Source organism: Rattus norvegicus, chromosome 15 (assembly GCF_021556685.1).
Source record: "Rattus norvegicus strain SHRSP/BbbUtx chromosome 15, alternate assembly SHRSP_T2T, whole genome shotgun sequence".
NCBI lineage: Eukaryota > Metazoa > Chordata > Mammalia > Rodentia > Muridae > Rattus > Rattus norvegicus.
The window spans coordinates 70,434,406-70,455,910 of record NC_141548.1 but is presented as its reverse complement, the minus strand read 5'-3'; the positions used below and the strand labels follow the sequence as shown (position 1 = coordinate 70,455,910).

General features: G+C 36.4%; 1 long non-coding RNA gene across 5 annotated transcripts in view; it reads right to left on the bottom strand.

Moving 5' to 3' along the window:
* The window catches only part of LOC148001083 (uncharacterized), a 242,627-nt gene that overhangs the window by 130,189 nt on the left and 90,933 nt on the right, over window positions 1-21,505 (bottom strand). For all 5 annotated transcript variants that reach the window (XR_015638397.1, XR_015638395.1, XR_015638398.1 and 2 more), the window contains exon 3: window positions 8,987-9,163. This is a non-coding gene — a long non-coding RNA (uncharacterized LOC148001083). The remainder of the gene's footprint in view (window positions 1-8,986; window positions 9,164-21,505) is intronic.

The following is a 21,505-nucleotide window of genomic DNA, read 5'->3' as shown; positions in this document are numbered from 1 at the left end:
GCAGTAATCAGTATCTCAGAAATTTTGGGACCGATCAAACGAATTATTTTCTGTAGAATCCTTTTATTTCCTTCCAAGATTGGTTGCTCACATTCTTGCAGTAAATTATTTTCTGGCTTCATTTTTACAATACATGGCAGACTTTACATGCAAACTAAAAATAATCTCTGTCCTACCACTGGGTACCTGCTTGCATTGACTGGACCATTTAACTTCATTAAGCTGAATTTTTCTTATCTGAAAATAATTATGTGTACAAAGCCCCCCCCAAACTTATGAGTATTAAATATAAATATTCAGGTAAAGTGTTAATATACTATTGACAATACCAAGTAGGTATTAACTAGTATTCAAATAATTCAAGAGTACAAAAATATTCATATAATTTAAAAGATATCAAGATTGAATATATTATTCAATGTGAAATGTCAAATAATATGAATGTAAGTTCATAAGATTTTACATAATTAAATTGTAAAACAAGTAATTTCCTCAGTATATTTTGCTATATTTTTCCTTCAAGTTCTCAGAGTTCATTTAGGGTTTTAAAACATAAATATGCTACAGAAGTCATATTACTATCTATGAAAAACAGACAAATACAGCTATACATTGCATTCAAGAAAAACTTTATAGTTTTAGTCACAGAGCAAACATTTATTAGAGTTTGTTCATGGATATCTGGGGATGAGAATATGAATAAAATAAAGTATAACTCTAATTGGTTCCACAGTCAATTTCACATTAATTTAAGCAAGGAAACTATGTCTAGGTTATATTATTATAATACACTAAACAGCAGTGATTTTCTACTAATATTACATGCAACAAATTAAGTTTATATGAAGTTATAAAGCTTCTAGAAAACTAAATTACTCATTAGATGTACAAATTAGCTCCCTTTAATGTCTCGCACTAATTTCAAAAGCTTGTTATATACTGTTACTTGTAAAAAGTCTATTATGTGATTACTAACAACATCTAATATCAAATATCATTCAATATACTTCAAATTATTGCACTCATTCAATTATGGGACAAATAACTAAAACAAATATTGTTTTGCATGTAAGATTTTAATGGTTTACTCCAAAAGGTATTTAGTCTCTCAAAAATGTAAATTGCATGATTAATAAATATTTATGTCCTACTAGTAAATTTATTCCAGAAACAGCTTCTTGCTAGTAATTATCCAGGTTGGAGCATGTCCAAGGAAAGCAAAATCTTGGAGAAGAAGCAATCCATCATTAACACTCATGCTCTCAGTTCAAATTTAATTATTTTTCTGAGTATGACAGAAACAGGTAGGGTGTTTCTCTAAATTAGAGGATTGGAAATACGTCAAATAACAATACAATCATTGATAGCATCCTTCCATGCCACATTTTTAAATATGCCTCTTTGTAAATCTCACACTTACCTCCACTTTTTCCAGAGAAACTTGACTCAGTTAATTGTACCCAAGTTGTTATGTATTTATTTAATTATATATATATATAAATTAAATTGTGAATTATTCTCTTAATATATTTTCATCACTGTTTCCAAGTCAGTAATTTTTACAGTGATCACATATCCAAATAGGCAGATACATGATAGATAGCTGTTGATGAATAGATGTGTGCATATCAAACATTAATTTCCCAAAACAAGAATTCACACAGACTTAACCTTTCTACAGCTTTGAAGCTGTTGCAGAGACAGGACTCTGAATGTGTGCATTTGTGTTTGCATGTAGAGCAAAAATAGATTATGTCTCCCATTTAAATATTTACATCCATTTTGACATTTTGAAGAATCATTTTATATTTTTATTGGTTATTTTATTTATTTACATTTTAAATATTATCCCCCTTCACAGTTTCTCCTCCGCAAACCAACAATCCCCTCCCCCGTGACTCCATCAGGGTGCTTCCCACCTGCCCACCCACTCATGCTTCAGTGCCCTACCATTCCTCTACCCTGAATCATCAAGCCTCCATAGGACCAAGGGGCTCCTCTCCCAGTGATGCCTGATAAGGCAATCTTCTGCTACATATCCATATAAATTTATTTATTCACTTTACAACCCAATATTAGTCCTTTGTCTTCTTCCAGAACCCTATCATGCAAGTCATGCCCCAATTCCACTTTCCCCTTCTCTTTTGGGTGTCACCCGCACTAACACTCCCCTTCCCCACCCATATATCAAGTTGCTGTGGGACTAGGTGGAACCTCTCCCAGTAAGACCAGTGAGACCAGACAAAGTGGTTCATTTATCAGTTCAGGCTCCACAGGCAACATCCGCAAGGGCAGATCTGGCCCCAGTTGTGGGGAATCCAAATGAAGACCAAGCTGCCCATCTTTTACATATTTGCAGGGGGGTCCAGCTTTTGTTCATTGTGTGTGTGCATGTGTGCATGTGTGCGTGTGTGCATGTGTGTGCGCGTGTGTGTGTGTGTGCGCGTGTGTGTGTGTGTGTGTGTGTGTGTGCGCGTGTGCGATTTAGTCCCTGGGAGTCCCCAGTGGTCCAGGTTTATTGATTCTGTTGGTATTCCTGTAAAGTCCCTGTCCTCTTTGGGTCAGTCCTTCTACAAATTCTTTCTTAAGACTCATCGAGCTCCATTTAATGTTTGGATGTGATTCACTCAATCTCTTTCCACTGGGTGATCGGTGGAATTTTTCAGAGGACAGGTATGCTAGGTACTGTCTGCAAGCGTAACAAAGTATCACTAATAGGGTCAGTGGACTGTGTCTCAATTTGGCCATTCATTCAGTTTCAGCTCTATTTTTTTCCATGCATATCTTTTAGGCAGGGCACATTTTGGGTTGAAGGTTTTGTGCATGGTTGCTGCCCTTATTCCTCGACTGGGCATCCTGTTTGGCCACAGGGAATGACTACTCTGAAGGATCCATAGCCCCACTGCTAGGAATCTCAATGAGAGTTGCCCCCATAGACTTTCTGGGGCCTCCCCAATTCTACTTCTCTTGTCAAGTAACTATCAGTATTACTGAATATACATCAGTGAAACTCTCTTGGACTGTAGTTGACACTCCTCAGACTTTTAGCCTTGTAGCTAATGATAGTGATATGCCATACGTTCTCTTGAGTCTTTTCTTTAATGGCTGTAGTAATTTACATTTCCACAACATGTCTTTTCCTCCAGCCTTCCCAGTATTTGTTTTGCCTGTGTGAAAATAATCAATCTGACATGTGAGAGATGATGTTTTACTTTGCTTTGATTATTTTTCATTTCTAGTTATCAGTAATGATAAATATCCTTTCGTAAATTTTTTCATAATTTGAATGATTTCTTTGAGGCAGCAAGCACTCAAACCTTTTGCTAATTTGTACGTAGTTTATTCATTTTTTGCAGTTGACGTAAATGTATTAAAATGTGGATATATTAACCATTTAAAGTGTGAAATACCCTTTGAGTAGAGGAAGGCTACTGATTTGTTTGAGTTAATTTTATACCCAGCCACTTTGCTGAAGTTGTTTATCAGGCTTAAGAGTTCTCTAGTAGAATTTTTGAGGTCACTTAAGTATACCATCATATAATCTGGAAATAGTGATATTTTGACTTCTTCCTTTCCAATTTTTATCCCTTTGACCTCTTTTTGTTGTTTACTTGCTCTGGCTAAGACTTCAAGTACTATATTGAGTATGTAAGGAGAGAGTGGGTAGTATTGTCTAGTCCCTGATTTTAGTGATATTGATTCAAATTTCTCTCATTTAGTTTGATGTTGGCAATCGGCTTGCTGTATATTACTTTTATAATATTTAGGTATGGACCTTGAATTTCTATTCTCTCTAATACTTTTTGCATGAAGGGATGTCAAAGACTTTTTCATCCTCTAATGAAATGATCATGCAGTTTTTTCTTTGAGAAGTGGATTATGTTGCTGGATTTTCATATATTGAACCATGCCTGCATTCCTGGGATGAAGCCTCATTGATCATGGCGAATAATCATTTTCATGAGTTCTTGGATTCAGTTTGCCCCAAGGGGCTCACCTCCCAGTGATACCTGATAAGGCAATCCTCTGCTACATATCCAGATAAATTTATTTATTTATTCACTTTAAAACCCAATGTCAGCCCTTCGTCTTCTTCCAGAACCCTGTCATGCAAATCATTCCCCAATTCCACCTTCCCCTTCTCTTTTAAGAAGGGGGCTTCCTCTCTTTTGGATGTCACCCCCACTAACACCCTCTTCCCCACCCATACATCAAATAGTACCCTCATAGAAGCAGGGGAAAGGGGAGAGGATAGGGGACTTGTAGAGGGGAAACCAGGAAGGGGGATAACATTTGAAATGTAAATAAAGATTTTTTTAAAAATAGAAAAATAAAAATACAAATACAAATAACAAAAAAGAAAGAAATGTTAGTAAATAAAATTGCCAATTTTTAAAAAAAGCAGCACTTGGAGGAAAGTGTTTTAATTGGCTTACATTTTCTTCCCTCAGATCATCAAAATGGAAAGCAGTTTAGGAACCTGGAAGAATTGAAGCAAAGGCCATGAAATGACACTGGTTATTTTCTCAGCCTGCTTTCTATACAACCCCCTATTACTTTCTCAGTAGAGGCACTGTGCATAGTAGTGCAGGCTCTCCCTCTTCAATCATTGAACATAATATGCTCCACAGACTTGCCAACAGCCCTTTCATGGGTGTCATTTCTTTATTTGAGGTTCCTTCTTCCCAGATGACTCTAGCTTATATCAAATTGAAACGAACAAACAAACGAACAATGACAAACTAACTAATATAGGAGAAAATCTTAGCATGTAACATTTAGGAGTAACCCATCAGGTTACGGGATTTTATCCTGGGACACGTGCTACTTATTCATTCACCTTATTAGTCACATACCTATAAAACTGCTCACTTATTATTATTATTCAGGTTTGTACATAACATTTTTATAAAATAATTAATCTTCTTCTTCTTCTTCTTTCCTCCTCCTCCTCCTCCTCCTCCTCTTCTTCTTCTTCTTTTTGTAAAGAATGCATTAGTAGTTCATCCTATCCTGGTTCTATGTATTTATACAATTGTGATTGTCATATATTTCTTTCAGTTTCTGTTTTATGTTGACTTTTGTGCTGTTCTTATTAAATTTAATTACAATTTAGGGTGTTGTTGTTGTTGTTGTTTTTCTGGTAAGTTAACCTAGGGCCTTAGGATGCAAGGAAAGGCTTTTACACTGAGCTTGGTTCACAGTTGCACTTTTTCTTTTATCTTGACAAAATTCTGTAGTAACTCGATTTTTTTGCAAAGTATTCTGTTACTTTCCTAGTTTCTATTTTGCTTAATTTTTCAAGCAATTATTATTCCACCCCTCTTAGTTCCTTTGGATTTATTTCTCTTTTATTCTTTTGTTTCTGGTGGTACAACATGATGTTGCTTACTTATAATAATTTTGTATACAGGGAATTTATTTTGAACATTCTTCAGAAATACAAATGCATCTGAATTTTAGGTAAACTGTGTTTTCATTTATCTTTACTTGAAATCCCATTTGTTTTAAAGTTCTCCCTTTATTTACCGCTTGATTCTTAACCATTAATAAGAAATGCAGTCTCTAAGTTCAACATATTTGTACTTCGTATATTTTTCTTATGAAAAATTTTTCTTGTTCAGTTTGTACAAAAATACCAAACAGTATTCCTCACTTTGCTTCCCAATATTTGTTTTCTTTCATAACATTTAATTTATCATGGAGAATGATCTATGTACACTTGAGAGAAAAATGTGTACTCTGGTGCTTTTAAAGAATACTTGATATTGACCTTAAAAGTTAATGAAGTTGAATATTTTACAGCTCTGGCTGAATGATGTAGGGATTTTCAAATTAGATTATTACAATTGGTTTTCTATTTATGTCTGCTTCTTCCCTTTGATATGTTGAAAGGTGTGATAGAAATTAGTCATTTTCATATTGGATAAATGCATTTAAAAGTTTTATTTCTCCTCTAAAATTTATCACTTGGATTTACTTTTTCTTCTATGTGTTTTCTTTTCTCTTGAAAATGTTTCCAGTTGACTCTTGTTTTGTCATCTCTTGTTACAACTACTCCCATATGCTTTGTATTTCCATACATGGAAACTGCTTTGTGAATCCTTCAAATTAATGTATACATGTTCCTAAGGCAGAACTGGGATTCTTCTCTGGAGTCTACAGTTGCTTTTTTATCCATTTGGCTATTCCATGTATTTTAGTTTACCAATTCATGTCAACAAAATTATTGCTAAATGCATAATACTCTTTTCTTACTTTCTGTTCATTTAATTTTTTATATTTATTAATCATTTTATTTGTTCACATTTCAAATGTTGTCCCACTTACCAGTCTCCCCTCTGAAAATCTCCCCCACTCCTTCCCTTTGACTGTAAGAGGTTACTTCACCACCCACTCACTCACTCCCTCCTCACCCTTCTAGCATTACCCTTCACTGGGGCAGTAAGCCTCCACGGGACCAAACACAGCCCCTCCCACTGATGCCAGATAAATTAGTCCTTTGCTACATATGTAGCAGGTGATTTAGTCCCTGCAGGCTCTGAGGGGCAAGTTAGTTGATACAGTTGTTCTTCCGAAGGAGTTGCAATCTCCTTCAGCTCTTTTAGCCCTTCCCCTCACTCTTTCATTGGGGTCCTCAGGCTCAGTCCAATGGTTGGCTGTGAGTATCTGCAATTGTCTTAGTCACGTGCTGCCAGAACCTCTCAAAGGACAGACCTTCCAGGGTCCTGTCTGCAAGCACGTCTGGGCATGAGCGATAGTGTCAGGGTTCAGTTTCTGAAGATGGAATGGATCACATGGTGAGGTGGACAGTCTCTGTTCATTCTATTATTTCCCCGTTTGTTTATTTCAGGATTTATATTTTTAGGGAATTAGTGAAATTTGACATAAACTTGATCTGTTGCCTACGGGCATGAATCATCCATTACCCAGAATTCTCTTGCTACAGTGCAGCTTGCCCACCTGCCTTGGGGCACCCAGTAACTGTGTCAGGAATCAGTTTCAACACTGTGGTTTCACAGTGCTTGTCTTCAAATACACCATGTTGCACTTAAGCATATTCCCAGAGCAGAAAGGAATGACTGCTGGGAGTCTGAATATGCCACAGAGAAGTAGTAAAATGCTTTCCCTAATGATAAATGTGAAAGTCTACTGTGATCCACTGAGAAAGACTATATAACTTGCTAATAATCTATAGCTACAATTAGATGCTCTTAATAGGATTGATATTAATTATTTTTGAACCTAATTTTTCTAAATATCTATTATAACTACGCACCTGGGAAAATCAAACATAAATTTGGCATAACCTATTGTTTAAGACATGTCTTGGTAATCTTGAGGCATCTCATTAATAAGGAACAGTAACTACAGTATTTTATTTTGACATTCAGTTCAGTGTTCGTTTAAGTCAAATGGTAATTTTCTTGTGTATGACTGTAATTAAAACAATGAAACACATATCTGAATTTTTTCTCAGATAGTAGACTAATTTACAAATGTCGTATAATATTGAAATGTCTCACACAGATATTTGACTGTCCTAATGTAACAAGTGTGTGCTTAATCCCGAATCAATCAAAATATTCCTACAAACTACTTATTCTATAATGGCATAATGAGTTATATCAAATCTGAAACCTGAAGATCATAATCTATAACTACAAACCTTCAGTATTTATTTGAATTAAATATTATATTAAAGAATAATACATTTTAAAATACTTTAAATTATAATGATAATAATGCAATATGTATTCCTTTTTAATTGCTTTTTTATAACAAATTTTCCAAATATTACATTATGTTTTCTGACAGTGATAGATTTCCTATTAGAAATAATTTTATAAAGTCAAAGATTTAAATGTCAACTCTAATTTTTTACTATGGTGTGGGCTCTTTTTTCTGTGATTTTTTTAATAAATTATTTTATATATTTACATTTCAAATGCAGTCCACTTCCTGGTCTCTCCTCCACAAACCATTCACCCCATGTCCCCTCCACTTTGCCTTTAAGAGAGTGCTCGCCCACCCACTCCCTCATTCTCACCTCACTCCTGTGTCACCCCCTTTCACTGGGACAACAAGCCTCCATAGGACCAAGTACCTCCCTCTCCCCAACTCATGCGAGATAAGGCAATTGTCTGCCTCATATGTAGCAGGTACCCATATATATTCTTTGGTTGGCGGTCCAGTCCCTGGGATCTCTAGGGGGTCGGGCTAGTTGATATTATTGTTCTTCCTAAGGAAGTTCAAACTCCTTCAGTTCCTTCAGCCCTTCCTCTAATTCTTTCATTGGGTTCCCCAGGTTCAGTCCAATGGTTGGCTTTAAGTATCTGCATCTAACTTAGTCAGGAGCTGGCAGAGCCTCTTAGAGGACAGATATGTCATCCTCCTCTCTGCAAGAACTTTTTGCCATCAGCAATAGTGTAGGGGTTCGGATGGATCCCGAAAGTACAATGCTCTCTGGATGGCCTTTGCTTCAGTCTCTCTTCCATTTTTTATCCCTGTGTTTCCTTTAGACAGGAATAATTCTGGTTTAAAGATTTTAAGATGGGCAGGTGACCCCTTCCCTCTAATTGGCAGCATGTCTATCTACAAGAATTAGTCTTTTTATGTTCTATGTCCCTGCTGTTGGGTATTTTGACTAATGTCATCCCTATTGGATCCTGGGAGCTTTTCACTCCTGGTGTCTGAGATTTCTAGTTGTTCCTCCTGTATTACACCCCTAGTGTTACATATTTCTATTCATTTTCCTGGTCCTTTGTACTTCTCTCCTGACTCTTCACATACCTAATCCTGCCCCCATTTTTCTCTATCCCACCAGATCTCTCCTTCCCTCTGCCTCACATGATTATTTTGTTCACCCTTCTAAGAGGGATTGAAGCATCCATAGTTCGGCCTTCCTTCTTGTTAAAGTCTGTGAGTTGTATCACGTATATTCTGAGATTTTTAGACTAATATCCATTTATCAGTGAGTACATACCAAAAGGACAAGTAGCTCCTTTCGTGTATGGGTTACCTCACTCAGGCCAATATTTACTAGTTCCATCCATTTTGCTGCAAAATTCATGAAGTTGTCGTTTTTCATAGCCAGGTAGTATTCCACTGTGTAAATGGAATTTTCTGTATCCATGATCACTTGAAACCAGACATGCTGATTCTAATAAACGAAGAAGTGGGAATACATCAGTACAGGGAAAAATTTCCTTAACCAATAGCTCAGGATCTAAGATCAACAATTAACAAATGAGACTTCATGAAACTGAAAGGCTTCTGTAAGACAAAGGACACTGTCAAGAGGACAAAATGGCAACCTACAGATTTGGAAAAGATCCTTATGAACTCTACATCTGATAAAGTGCTAATATCCAAAATATACAAAAGCTCAAGACTGCAGAGAACCAAATAACCCGATTAAAAATGGGTACAGTGCTAAGCAAAGAATTCTCAACTGAGGAGTCCCAAATGGCCAAGAAGCACCTAAAGAAATATTCCACATCATTAGTTATCAGGGAAATGCAACTCAAAATCGATCTTAAGATTCCACCTTATACCAATTAGAATGGCTCAGATTTTAAATAAATAAATAAATAAATAAATAAATAAATAAATAAATAAAAACAGGTGATAGCAGATGCTGGAAAGAATGTGGAGGAAGAGGAACACTCCTCCATTGCTGGTGGGATTGCAAGCTGGTACAGCCACTTCTGTAGTCAATCTGGTGGTTCCTCAGAAAATTGGAAATAGTTCTACCTGAAAGCCCAGCTATACCACTCCTGGGCATATATCCAAAAGATGCTTCAACATATAACAAGGACCTATGCTTTCCTATGTTCATAGAAGCCTTATTTATAATAACCAGAAGCTATTAACTCTAATTTTATGATGTTTAATAAATGCTAGTAGTTACTTTTATTACTTATCTCCAAAAATGAGGCTGTGACTTTCATTTCTGTTTACTATTCTTGATTAATTTTAAACTTGTGCATATCTGTGTGATTCTCTGCAGATATGTAAATATGGGTGCTTGTGCCTGTTGAATCTAGATATGAAGAATTAGTAAGTGCTGGAACTACTGGAAGCTGAAGTTCTAGGCACTTGGCTGCCTGACATGGATTTTGGGATCTAAACTAAAGTCCTATGTGTGAGTGGTATTTGTTTACCTCCAAGGCATCTCTCTAACCCCACATGCTTCTTTCTTAATGGTTACTAACTTTTTGTATTACTTTCAAGAGTCATGCATGCTTATGGAGTAGTGGATTCTTCTGTGTTTTTTTAAAGAAAACTCAGTAAGGGGAAGACAACTCTATACTAAAAAAATCTTATTAAAAATTAATTCATCAATTATAAGAATACACAAAGTCATTCTATTATAATTCTCTTAAAACTCTAGGGCACAATAACTAAATATGATTGCAGCTTTTTAGAGTAAGTATAAACCCATAAATTGACAGAAATTTGTATTCATTTCTGTTTTCACCACTGGATAGATGATCAAGAGTGTGAATTTTTATATTAAATCAGAAACTAATGACATTTGCAGGCAGCAATGATATCTAGATCTTTCAAATCATGTTACATTGTAATATATTGGAATATTGTGTGTATATTCAAGTCAGATTGTTGAAATGTTTGGCAGAGTACAAAAAAGGATATGCTTCAACCTATGATGTTATAATGAATGGCAAAATGCATTAGAATATATGACATAAACTGACTTTATAAAAATTAAATTACAAAGTGGGCAGACAGAAAATTTTCTCAAGATGCTTACATATTATGGAAGCCAGTGTCAGATGAATGTGAACAGGATTGCTTTAAAAGTTATGTGGCAACATTTAGAGTTTATCCAACACCAGAACAACATAAGTCACTATTGCTGTCATCTTGGAGGAATCGTTAAGACGTGATATTCATGTTTAATGAGTAAACCCCCCTTCCCTGGACAACTTAGAAGTATATACAACATGCTCATTGAAATAATTCAACCAATTAATTTATTTTTCAATATAAGTCTATTCTAAGCCAGATCAAGATCCACATCCTTTAGATAAAAATATACAACAGTTCTCTGAGAAAATAGGCAGCTTTCGAGAAATACTAATAGCACATTTTTCCTACCATATAGACACCTACATGAGGAAACGATGGCTGAAGTTGGAATGAATATTTGAATGCAAATTTAAATTGTTGAAATGCTTCCCTTAAAGTTGTTAGCACCATAAGAATCTCTGGGTTTCATTTATTATTATAAGATACCTGACTGTAAGGACATGGCTTAAAAGATAGGGATTCTCCCCTGGAAGAAACTGATGTTGCGAAGATTTTAATAAGTTCTCCTGTATGCAATAGCCTATGGTGCCTTATTACTTTTCCATGTTTATGTGTTCAAATATTTTGTTAGTCAACTTTCACAATTTCTACCCTGTTCATCGATGAGGGAAATTTTAATTTAGCAACCGAGAAGCCCAGGGCATATTGGCAAGTGTGCTGTATGTTAACTACTTTGTTATGATTTCTTGGATTTTGCCTAAAGTTGCTGAAGAAATCCACATCTTGAAATTAACATAAATAAACTAAAAATGTACAATATTCTTTGTCCTAAAGCTAGTGTTATACTTCTCCCAAAACATCACTTAAAATGCACTATTGAAGAGTCCAACTGTAGTGAATCACTTCAGAAGCTGCAAAAAGTTAATGGAATTCTAATTTTCTCTATTTTCATTTTCATGTTTTATATTCAAACATGATTAATAGCAACTGCCACAATTAACACATGAATGGGAAGGCAAATAGTCAGGCATAATTAATACTAAAATCATTTGGAAGAACCAAGTCAAAATCTAATATTGCAGGATATATATATATATATATATATGTATATATATGTGTCATGTGTACATCATGTATATGATATTCATTCCAACTTCAGCTATCGTATCCCCATGTAGGTGTATATATGGTAGGAAAAATGTGCTATTATTAATTCTCAAAAGCTGCCTACATGATTACGTTTTTATTTAATTATATAGATATTAGGTATGGCTAACCTATATTGGATTTGTGGGTAAATGAGGTCCCATAGATTCTATCATTACAGACTTTTGCCATTGTTCTTAATTATCCCCCAAAAGTTCACCATAAGACTCTACTCTAGAAGACAACACTTTTGAGTTTTTAGACAAAGAGAAGTGGTACTGACATAGTATCTTGGTCCCTATTAGCTTGTTTTTGAGGTTCTGTGTATGCAACAAGGGGAAAAATAAATCAATGGTCGTTCTTCCTCATCTATGAGCCTTACAAGCTACAATAAGGTCTGACCTGACTATGTATGCCTGCTGCTAAGATGGTGTCATAACTGTAATAAGGATAACTAAGCATTTTCAGATTTGATTTATGGAGGAACCCCAAATTTGGTACTCATTCCAGCTAATATTTAATAGACCAAAGTCTTGTGACTAGCTATGTCATAGGCATAAGAAGAAAACCTTATTCTATTTTTCTATTAAGTATTCTATTAAGTGGACAAAGTATTAAACTGCCTCTGATGTTTCTATCTTGATAAACACAGTATTTCTCACTTCCCTCACCAGAGAAGCTTTTTTGGCAGTAGATCATGTGGTATACAGAAAACTACATCTAATGAATGTTTAGTGAATATGATTTTGGAACGTGTTCACATCTAAATAGAGCATAAACATTATTTTCTTCCTCCATGTCTGAGGGAAAATTGTGGAAGAGAAAGAAAATGTGTAATAGTGAGAATTAGGAGATATTTGAAGTAAAACATGACTTTGCCATTTCACTAACATACCAACAATGGCTGTAGCTTCATGTATAGGATCTCTATGAGGTCAAGTGTACAGAAATTCTAGCATGGATTAATTCCACCCATACCTGAGAAGCCACTGACAACTGATGGCTGCTGGTAGAGGAGGACAGTTTTCTACAGGGATGCAGCTTCTGAAAGGCTACCTATGTTCCAACAGATGGTCCTACATCCATGTGCATATAGGAAACACTACATAAACTCAGTGGATTGAAAAAGAAATTATAAACAGACTGAGAAAGAAATTAGGGAAATAACTCCCTTCACACTAGCCGCAGATAATATAAAATAACTTGGGGTAATTCTAACCAAACAAGTGAAAGATCTTTATGCTAAGAACTCCAAGTCTTTCAAGAAAGAAATCGAAGATCTGAGAAAACAGAGAGATCTCCCATGCTCATGGATTGACAGAATTAACATACATAGTAAAAATAGACATCCTACTAAAGGCAATCTATAAATTCAATGCAATCCCCATGAAAATCCCAACACAATTCTTCAAAGCCATGAAAAGAGCAATTCTCAAATTCATCTGGAAAGGCAAAAATTCCAGAATAGCAAAAACAATTTTTAACAATAGAAGAACGGCTTCAAGAATCATCATCTGTGGTGTCAAGCTCTACTACAGAGAAATAGTGATAAAAACTGCAGAGTATTGGTACAGAGACAGACAGATTGATCAATGGAATAGAATTGAAACCCCAGAAATAAAACCACACACTTAAACACACTTGATCTTTGACAAAACTGCCAAAAATATAAAATGGTAAAAAGAAAGCATCTTCAATAAAGGATGCTGGTCCAACTGGTTTTTGTATGTAGAAAAATTAAAATAGACCCATATTTGTCACCAGGCACAAAGCTCAAGTCCAAGTAGATCAAGGACTACAACATACAATCTGATACACTGAATCTAACAGAAGAGAAAGTGAGAAAGCCTTGAACTCGTTGGCACAGGGAGAAATTTCCTAAACAGAACTCCAGCTCTAAAATTAAGAATTGATTAATAGGACCTCATGAAACTGGAAAACTTCTGAAAGGACATAGATGAATCAGCATTCTACAGATTGGGAAAAAAATCTTCATTAACCCCACATTCCGATAGAGGGCTAATATCCAAAATATACAAAGAACTCAAGAAGCTAACCACCAAGAAACTAAACAACACAATCAAAATATTGGGTATAGAACTAAACAGAGAATTCACAACAGAGGAATCTCAAAAGACTGAGAAACACCTAAAGAAGTATTTGAAGTCCTTAGTGATCAAAGAAAAGCAAATCAAAATGACCCTGATAATCTTACACCAGTCAGAATGGCTAAAATCAAAACCTCAAGTGACAACAACGCATGTTGGCACGGATCTGGAGAAAGAGGAACACTCTTCCATTGCTGGAAGGATTGCAAACTGGTACAGCCACTCTGGCAATCGATTTTGAAGTTTTTCAGAAAATTGGAAAAAGACGTACCTAAAGATTCAGAAATACCACTCTTGGGAATATACCCAAAAGATGCCCCACCATGCCACAGGGGCACACGTTCCACTATGTTCATAGGAGCCTTATTTGTGATTGCCAGGAGCTGGAAACAGATTGGCTGTCCCACGATAGAAGAATGCATAGAGAAAATGTGGTTCATTTACACAATAGACTACTGCTCAGCTATTAAGAATGAAGACATCCTGAGTTTTCCAAGCAAATGGATGGAACCAGACAATAACATCCTGAGTGAGGTAACTCAGACCAAAAAGGATATGTGTGGTAAGTTCTCACTAATAAGTGGATATTAGCCGCAAACAAAAGAACAGAATATTCAAGATACAATCCACGGAAGTCAAAAGGTCAACAAACTGAAGGGCCCAAGTGTGGATGCCTCAACCCCACTTGGGAGGGAGAAAAAAGCAACCACAAGGGGAGCAGGGAGTGGGTAAGGGAAAGGTAAGATAAGGGAAAGGTGATGGGGGTAGGTGTAGAGGGTTATGTGATTTGATAGTAAGTTGGGGAAAAGGTCTAAAGCCCTTAGCACCAGCAGAAAAAATGGAAACAGGGGACATCGGGAGGAAGGAGGTTGTGAATGCACTCTAGAATGTACTAGAGACCTGGTAAGTAAGAGAGTCTTAGGATTCAAAGGGGGGACACCTTAGATGAAATTCCATATAGTGGGGAGAGGGAGCTTTTTGAAGCAACCTCTAGCATAAAGACAAGGCATCAAGGGAGGGATGGGGTTGCTATCCAACAGTCAAAGCTCTGACCCATAATTCTTGTCTGAAAGAAATGCAGGGATAGAAATGGAAAAGAGCCTGAGGAAAAGAAGGTATAGTGACAGGCCCAAAGTGGTATCCAGCTCAAGGGGAGGCCCCAGACCTGCCACCACTACTGAGACTGTGGGGCGTTCTCAAAAACGGACCTATCATGGCTGCCCTCTAAAAGAAGCAATAAGCAGCTGAACGAGTTATATAAATATATGTGCACCCAAGCAATGAACAGAAGCTACTGACCTCTCTGGTTGAATTAGGGGAAAGATGGAGGAAGATGAGGAGGAAAACTCCCTTGGAGGAAGACCACCTGTCTCAATTAACCTGGAACCCCAAGATCTCACAGACACTGCATCACTAACCAAGCAACATACAACAGCTGAGATGAGGCCTCCAACACATATACAGCAGAGAACTCTTGGGTCAGGGTTCAGTCAGAGAAGATGCACCTAACACTCAAGAGACTTAAGGCCCCAGAAAGTTTAGAGGTCTGGTGGGGTGGGTAGGGTAAGGAAATCCTTGTAGAGACACAGGGGGACAAGAGGAAGTGTGGGAGGTAGAACTGCTGGAGGGGGGGTGTTGGACACGAAAGAAAAACTAGAGTGTAAAATTAATAAATTAATTTAAAAAAGAAAGAAAAAGAAAGCACAGGAAGGTAAGAATAAACTTCATGAGGGAAGAGGAACAAGTGGGGGAGGAAATGGGGATATAATTTGATCCAAATTACATACATGTTTGAAATTCTTAAACAATAAAAAGCTTTCAAAATCCTTAATGAAAAGAAAAAATTGAGGTGTCTAGTTTAGAATAAAAGTAATGCTTTATTTGCATATTACACAGTAAACTATTTTTCAACAATTATAGAATCCTCTAATAGAGAAGTATTAACCAGGGTTGTATAAGTGACTAACTTTAAGGAGGTTTCAACATTCAATTGAATTTGGGATGACACACATAGTAATCTTCTTCCCCTTCTTCTGTTCATTTTTCTTTTTTTCTCCATCTTTATTATATTGGGTATTTCTTATTTATATTTCAAATGTTATTCCCTTTCCAGGTTTCCAGGCCAACATCTCCCTAAACCCTGCTCCCCTTCTCTATCAGTGTTTCCCTCCCCATCCTCCCCCCATTACCGCCCTCCCCCCAACAATCCCATTCACTGGGGGTCCAGCCTTGGCAGGGGCAAGGACTTCCCCTTCCACTGGTGCTCTTACTAGGCTATTCATTGCTATCTATGAATTTGGAGCCCAGGGTCAGTCCATGTATAGTCTTTAGGTAGTGGCTTAGTCCCTGGAAGCTCTGCTTGCTTGGCATTGTTGTTCATATAGGGTCTCGAGCCCCTTCAAGCTCTTCCAGTCCTTTCTCTGAATCCTTCAACAGGGATCCCATTCTCAGTTCAGTGGTTTGCTGCTGACATTTGCCTATGTATTTGCTGTATTCTGGCTGTGTCTCTCAGGAGAGTTAAGCATTTGGTTCCTGTCAGCCTGCACCTCTTTGCTTCATCCATCTTATATAGTTTGGTGGCTGTATATGTATGGGCCACATGTGGGGCAGGCTCTGAATGGGTGTTCCTTCTGCCTCTGTTCTAACCTTTACCTCCATATCCCCTCCCAAGGGTATTCTTGTTCCCATTTTAAAGAAGGAGTGAAACATTTGCATTTTCATCATCCTTGAGTTTCATGTGTTCTGTGCATCTAGGGTAATTCGAGCATTTGAGCTAATATCCCCTTATCAATGAGTACATACCATGTGTGTTTTTCTGTGGTTGGGTTACCTCACTCAGGATGACATTTTCCAGTTCCATCCATTTGCCTATTAATTTCATAAAGTCGTTGTTTTTGATAGCTGAGTAATATTCCATTATGTAGATGTACCACATTTTCTGTATCCATTGCTCCGTTGACGAACATCTGGGTTCTTTCCAGCTTCTGGCTATTATAAATAAGGCTGCTATGAACATAATGGAGCATGAGTTTTTGTTTTATGTTGGAGCATCTGTTGGGTATATGCCCAAGAGAGGTATATTATGATGATTCCTGGACTAAATTATCCTGATCAAACTGAACAAGGAAAAAATAGTTTGTTTTACAAGAGTAACTTTAGAGTCTTGGGAAGCTAGAAAATTATTTTAAAGACAGTAAAACTAGCGCCTTCTTGGGGTACCAAGGCCCTTATTCCACAAATCACTAGGAAAACCATGAATGTTAAGTATAGAGGGATTTCTTCCTAGTAGAGGAGATAAAATATCTCTTTTTCCATCCAGAACACTGGGGTTTTGTTAACAAATTTGATGACTTTTTGCTCTCTGAAGAGGCAGATCTTGCCTATCTTTTGCTATAGAGACAAACCTCATCTGAATTCTCTGAAATGTTTAACCCAGAATCTTCTTATCCTATACCACTGCCCATTATTAGGGGAGATGTCATATGTGCTTTATGACCTGTTCAACTCAGTCAGTGACTGCATTAGATTCTAAGCCTTTTAGCCATAGGAGCCATCCTTATATCCACATGTACTCTGAAAAGGAATTTATATATAGTCACACAAGCTTTATAGTGTACATGGAATTGGAATGATTGCTCCCTGGAAATCAGAAATGGGAATGTCATTGCCTGGGAAATTTTTCCCAAATTGCACTGTGTTTTAAACATGCTGACAATGAATTGCCTGGCTTAGAATCTCCTACTCTTTTCCAGATATATGAAGTCAATATGAAATGGATTTTATTCTTATCTCTTTCCACAGTATGCTTCGATGTCAAACATCTGAGGGACTCCCTAAACACTTAAGGAGTTTGACAAGAAGCTCCTGTATAAGTCGGTGAAAGCATTCAGGAGCCATTGGGTTGTTGGTTGAAATTTCCAAATCCAAAGACAGATACCACCTATGAGACATTGGCCATTGAGGATGGGGATGGGTGTGAGCTGAGGCTTCCTCTGCCATACAAATAGGATATTGCCACTCTTGCTAACTTCAACACATAAGCAAAAGGTTACAATCTTCTTACTGGAGGCTGTTCCTCCTGTTATAATACATGGAGAAAACAGCCTGAGACTGAGCTAAAAAATACCCTTCCTGCTGACAGGCCTCCAGAATGGTGGAAGCTGCTATGTGAGATTCTAGGAGAAATATAACCAACAATCCTGCTCTGTTATGAACCCAGCATTCTCCACTTATCTTTATGAAAAGTTATAAGAATTCCATAGGCCACAGTGAAATTACTATTTTAGGTTGAATCAACAGTTCTCACATTGGAATTAATCCCTGCTCCCCAGGAGGGCATTCTTACTTAGTACTGTGGTCTACTTCGGGATAATTAGGTGACCTGGGAGAACACACTGCCTAATGGTGAAACAATCACTATTATATTGTAATATGGGTTTGATGTGCCTATCAAATTTCTTTAAAAACATTTGTGTTGAGTTTGAAAGATGCTAAGGAATGGTCATAGATAAAGACCTAAATTTAGTTTCTCAGTACCCACATAAAATCTAGTAATGGCAGCATGAATCTGTGATTCCTAGCAATGGGGATATTCGAAATATCCCAGGAGTTCTGTGGACAGCCATTCTAGCCAATCACAGAACTTAAGTCCAATTAAAGATTGCCTTAAAAACCAGGTTGAACAATCAGAGCTTCCAGGGACTAAGCCACTACCCAAAGACTATACATGTAATGACCCTGGGCTCCAACTCCATAGGTAGCAATGAATAGCCTAGTAAGAGCACCAGTGGAAGAGGAAGCCTTTGGTCCTGCCAAGACTGAACCCCCAGTGAAGGTGAATGACATTGTTGGGGGGAGGGCGGTAATGGGAGGAGGATGGGGAGGGGGAACACCCATGTAGAAGGGGAGGGAGAGGGGTTGGGGGATGTTTGCCTGGAAACAGGCAAAGATACTAACAATTGAAATGTAAATAAGAAATACCCAATTTAATAAAGATGGAGAAAAAATAAAAAGGAAAAAAACCAAAAACAAACAAACAAACAAACAAAAAAAAAACACTTTAAAGGTCAGGCCATATTCCTAACAGTGGGTGATAAGCAAAAATCAAAAATATTATTTTTGGAAGATTGTTTATAATGATTTATGTGACTTTTATTTTTAAAACCTACAAATCTTTTGTTTATATATTATTGTTTCTGGACTTGTGTTTTAATAGAATTTGCATGTGCAAATAAAAAACAACAACAACAACAAAACTAGGTTGCATAAGAAACCTTGCATAAGTCTCTGTTCTCCACATGTATGTGCGCCCACACATTCATATTATGATATGCTGATATAATTAATGATAAGTGCATACTGATAAAACAAATACTATTTGTGAGTATCTGCACATACTGTTATTGCTGTATTCACCAATCATAAAATTAATCATTCTTGCAAGCAATCCAGAAATCTGGAACTGTTCAAGCTATCAAAAAATAAGTGGTTTTGCTGTGGCATTAATGTTGAATGTTCAGCTATAAAGGAAGAAAAAATTCAGTCCTGTCTCCCTGCTTCCTGTCTATGGGCGCTGTAATTAACAGTCATTTCAATTGCTGCCTCTGCCTGGCAGCCACTTGCACTGACATGAATTCCCACTATGGTGGACTGTAGACTTGTGTTTTCAATCTAGATCATCTCTTCTTTCATTAATTTGTTTTTCCCAGATATTTTGTCATAGCAATCGTAAAAAAGTAACCATTATACTATCTAATGTTAAAGCTACTTTATATTGGCTTTTAAAATTGGTTCCAATCCCTTTCTTCACGTCTCCAATTTTCATTTTCAATGCTTGCTTTCTTCCAGGCAATGGGATAAAGTTTTATTCTTGTATTATGCTTTACTCTAAATATCATTTCCAGTGCACAACTCTCTGTTTATCTTACGACTGTCACTTTTCTTTTTAACCTAATAGTCAAAACCCAGCTCTTTGTCATTTCCACATTTCCTTCCACACAAACTGTCACATAATTCAATGGTGACTAAAATCACATTTTTCTTACATTGTTTGGTTAATGCTATCATTTTGTGTGAAATGTGAATGCGAATGTCCCCAGCTGTCAGGAAGTAGCATGCCAAGTAGTCTTGCTGTTTCTCAACTGGTTTGTATTGCCTTCATAATATCATTCGAGAAACAAGTCCTTGTGCACAGTAAGTCACAGGTTAATGATGTTTTTCACTATGTTTCTTGTGGCTGCATTTTAAAAACCAACTATAGAGAATGTTGAATGGAAAATAATGTTAAACAGATTATTCCAAACCTGTATTCTCAGCTTACACTCTCCTAGTTTCCATATATTTTGGTGAGGCTGAAGCTTCTTTTTCTCAGTATTCTCCTTCAGCATTTTGTTTCCCTGTAAGGTTTTGCATTGATTGCTTATAGGCTGATTTGTGAAGAGATTTTATAAACCTGGGCTTTGAAGGCTTAGTAAAAATGAAATAGAGAATAAGCAATACCAAGTTGTAAGTGTTCAGGTAAAGTGTTAAGAATAGGAAATATTTTGGGAGACTATCATACTGCAAGGAACATGTAAGTGCCTTTGGATATATTAACACATTACATTTTCACACATATTCTGATAATTTCCTCATTACAGAAAGGAAATTGTAACTTAAATAACCTTAGTGTTTCATCCAAAATTACAAGGAACTGAGTCATTTGAATGAGATCTGTATACTTCAAAGTTTATGATTTGAATGGCCCTCTTTGTGGCTCAGTTTACAGCATAAGTAATGCATGATGCCAGAACATTGGAGCTTCATCTAAGTAAAAAACATAGTAAAAAAGATATGTTGTCCAGACAGCTATGAAACAAAGTTCTCACACTACAGGAACCCTGAAGAACTCCCCCAATTCTAATTGAAGTTACTTTGAGCTCACAATTTCCATGCCATGGGCTTCTATATAAAACTTGGCTTCTTTGTCTATTTGTAAATTCTTTCAATATTAATGTCCCATATGTTTTCCTTCTTGGATATTAAATCTGACTCAGTCTTTTCTGTATAAATTCACTAGTGTTTAGGAGTAAGCGCTAATAGCTAATAGCAAGTTGACACGAACAGAGCATTCTAATAACTATATGGTACATTCCTTTGATAAAACTGTAGGTTACAATAGTGAGTAAAAGATTGTCATGAAATATCACTAGCTATATTAACATTTAGATAAACATGTGTATAAGATCAATAGATTATATTTAATTACAAACTAATAGGGCAATTAAAAGCAGAAATATTATACTTATATTAAAATTAAAAGTTATAAGATTGACAATAACACTTATAACAGAGGTTATAGAAAACAATAGATAACTAATTGATTAAAGATTTTTAATGTGAGTCCATTGCATTTTTGCTTAAATTTACTAATGTAGGCTATATTATAATTAATCACAATTATTTTTATATTTTCCAAATACAAAAATGGGGTAAGG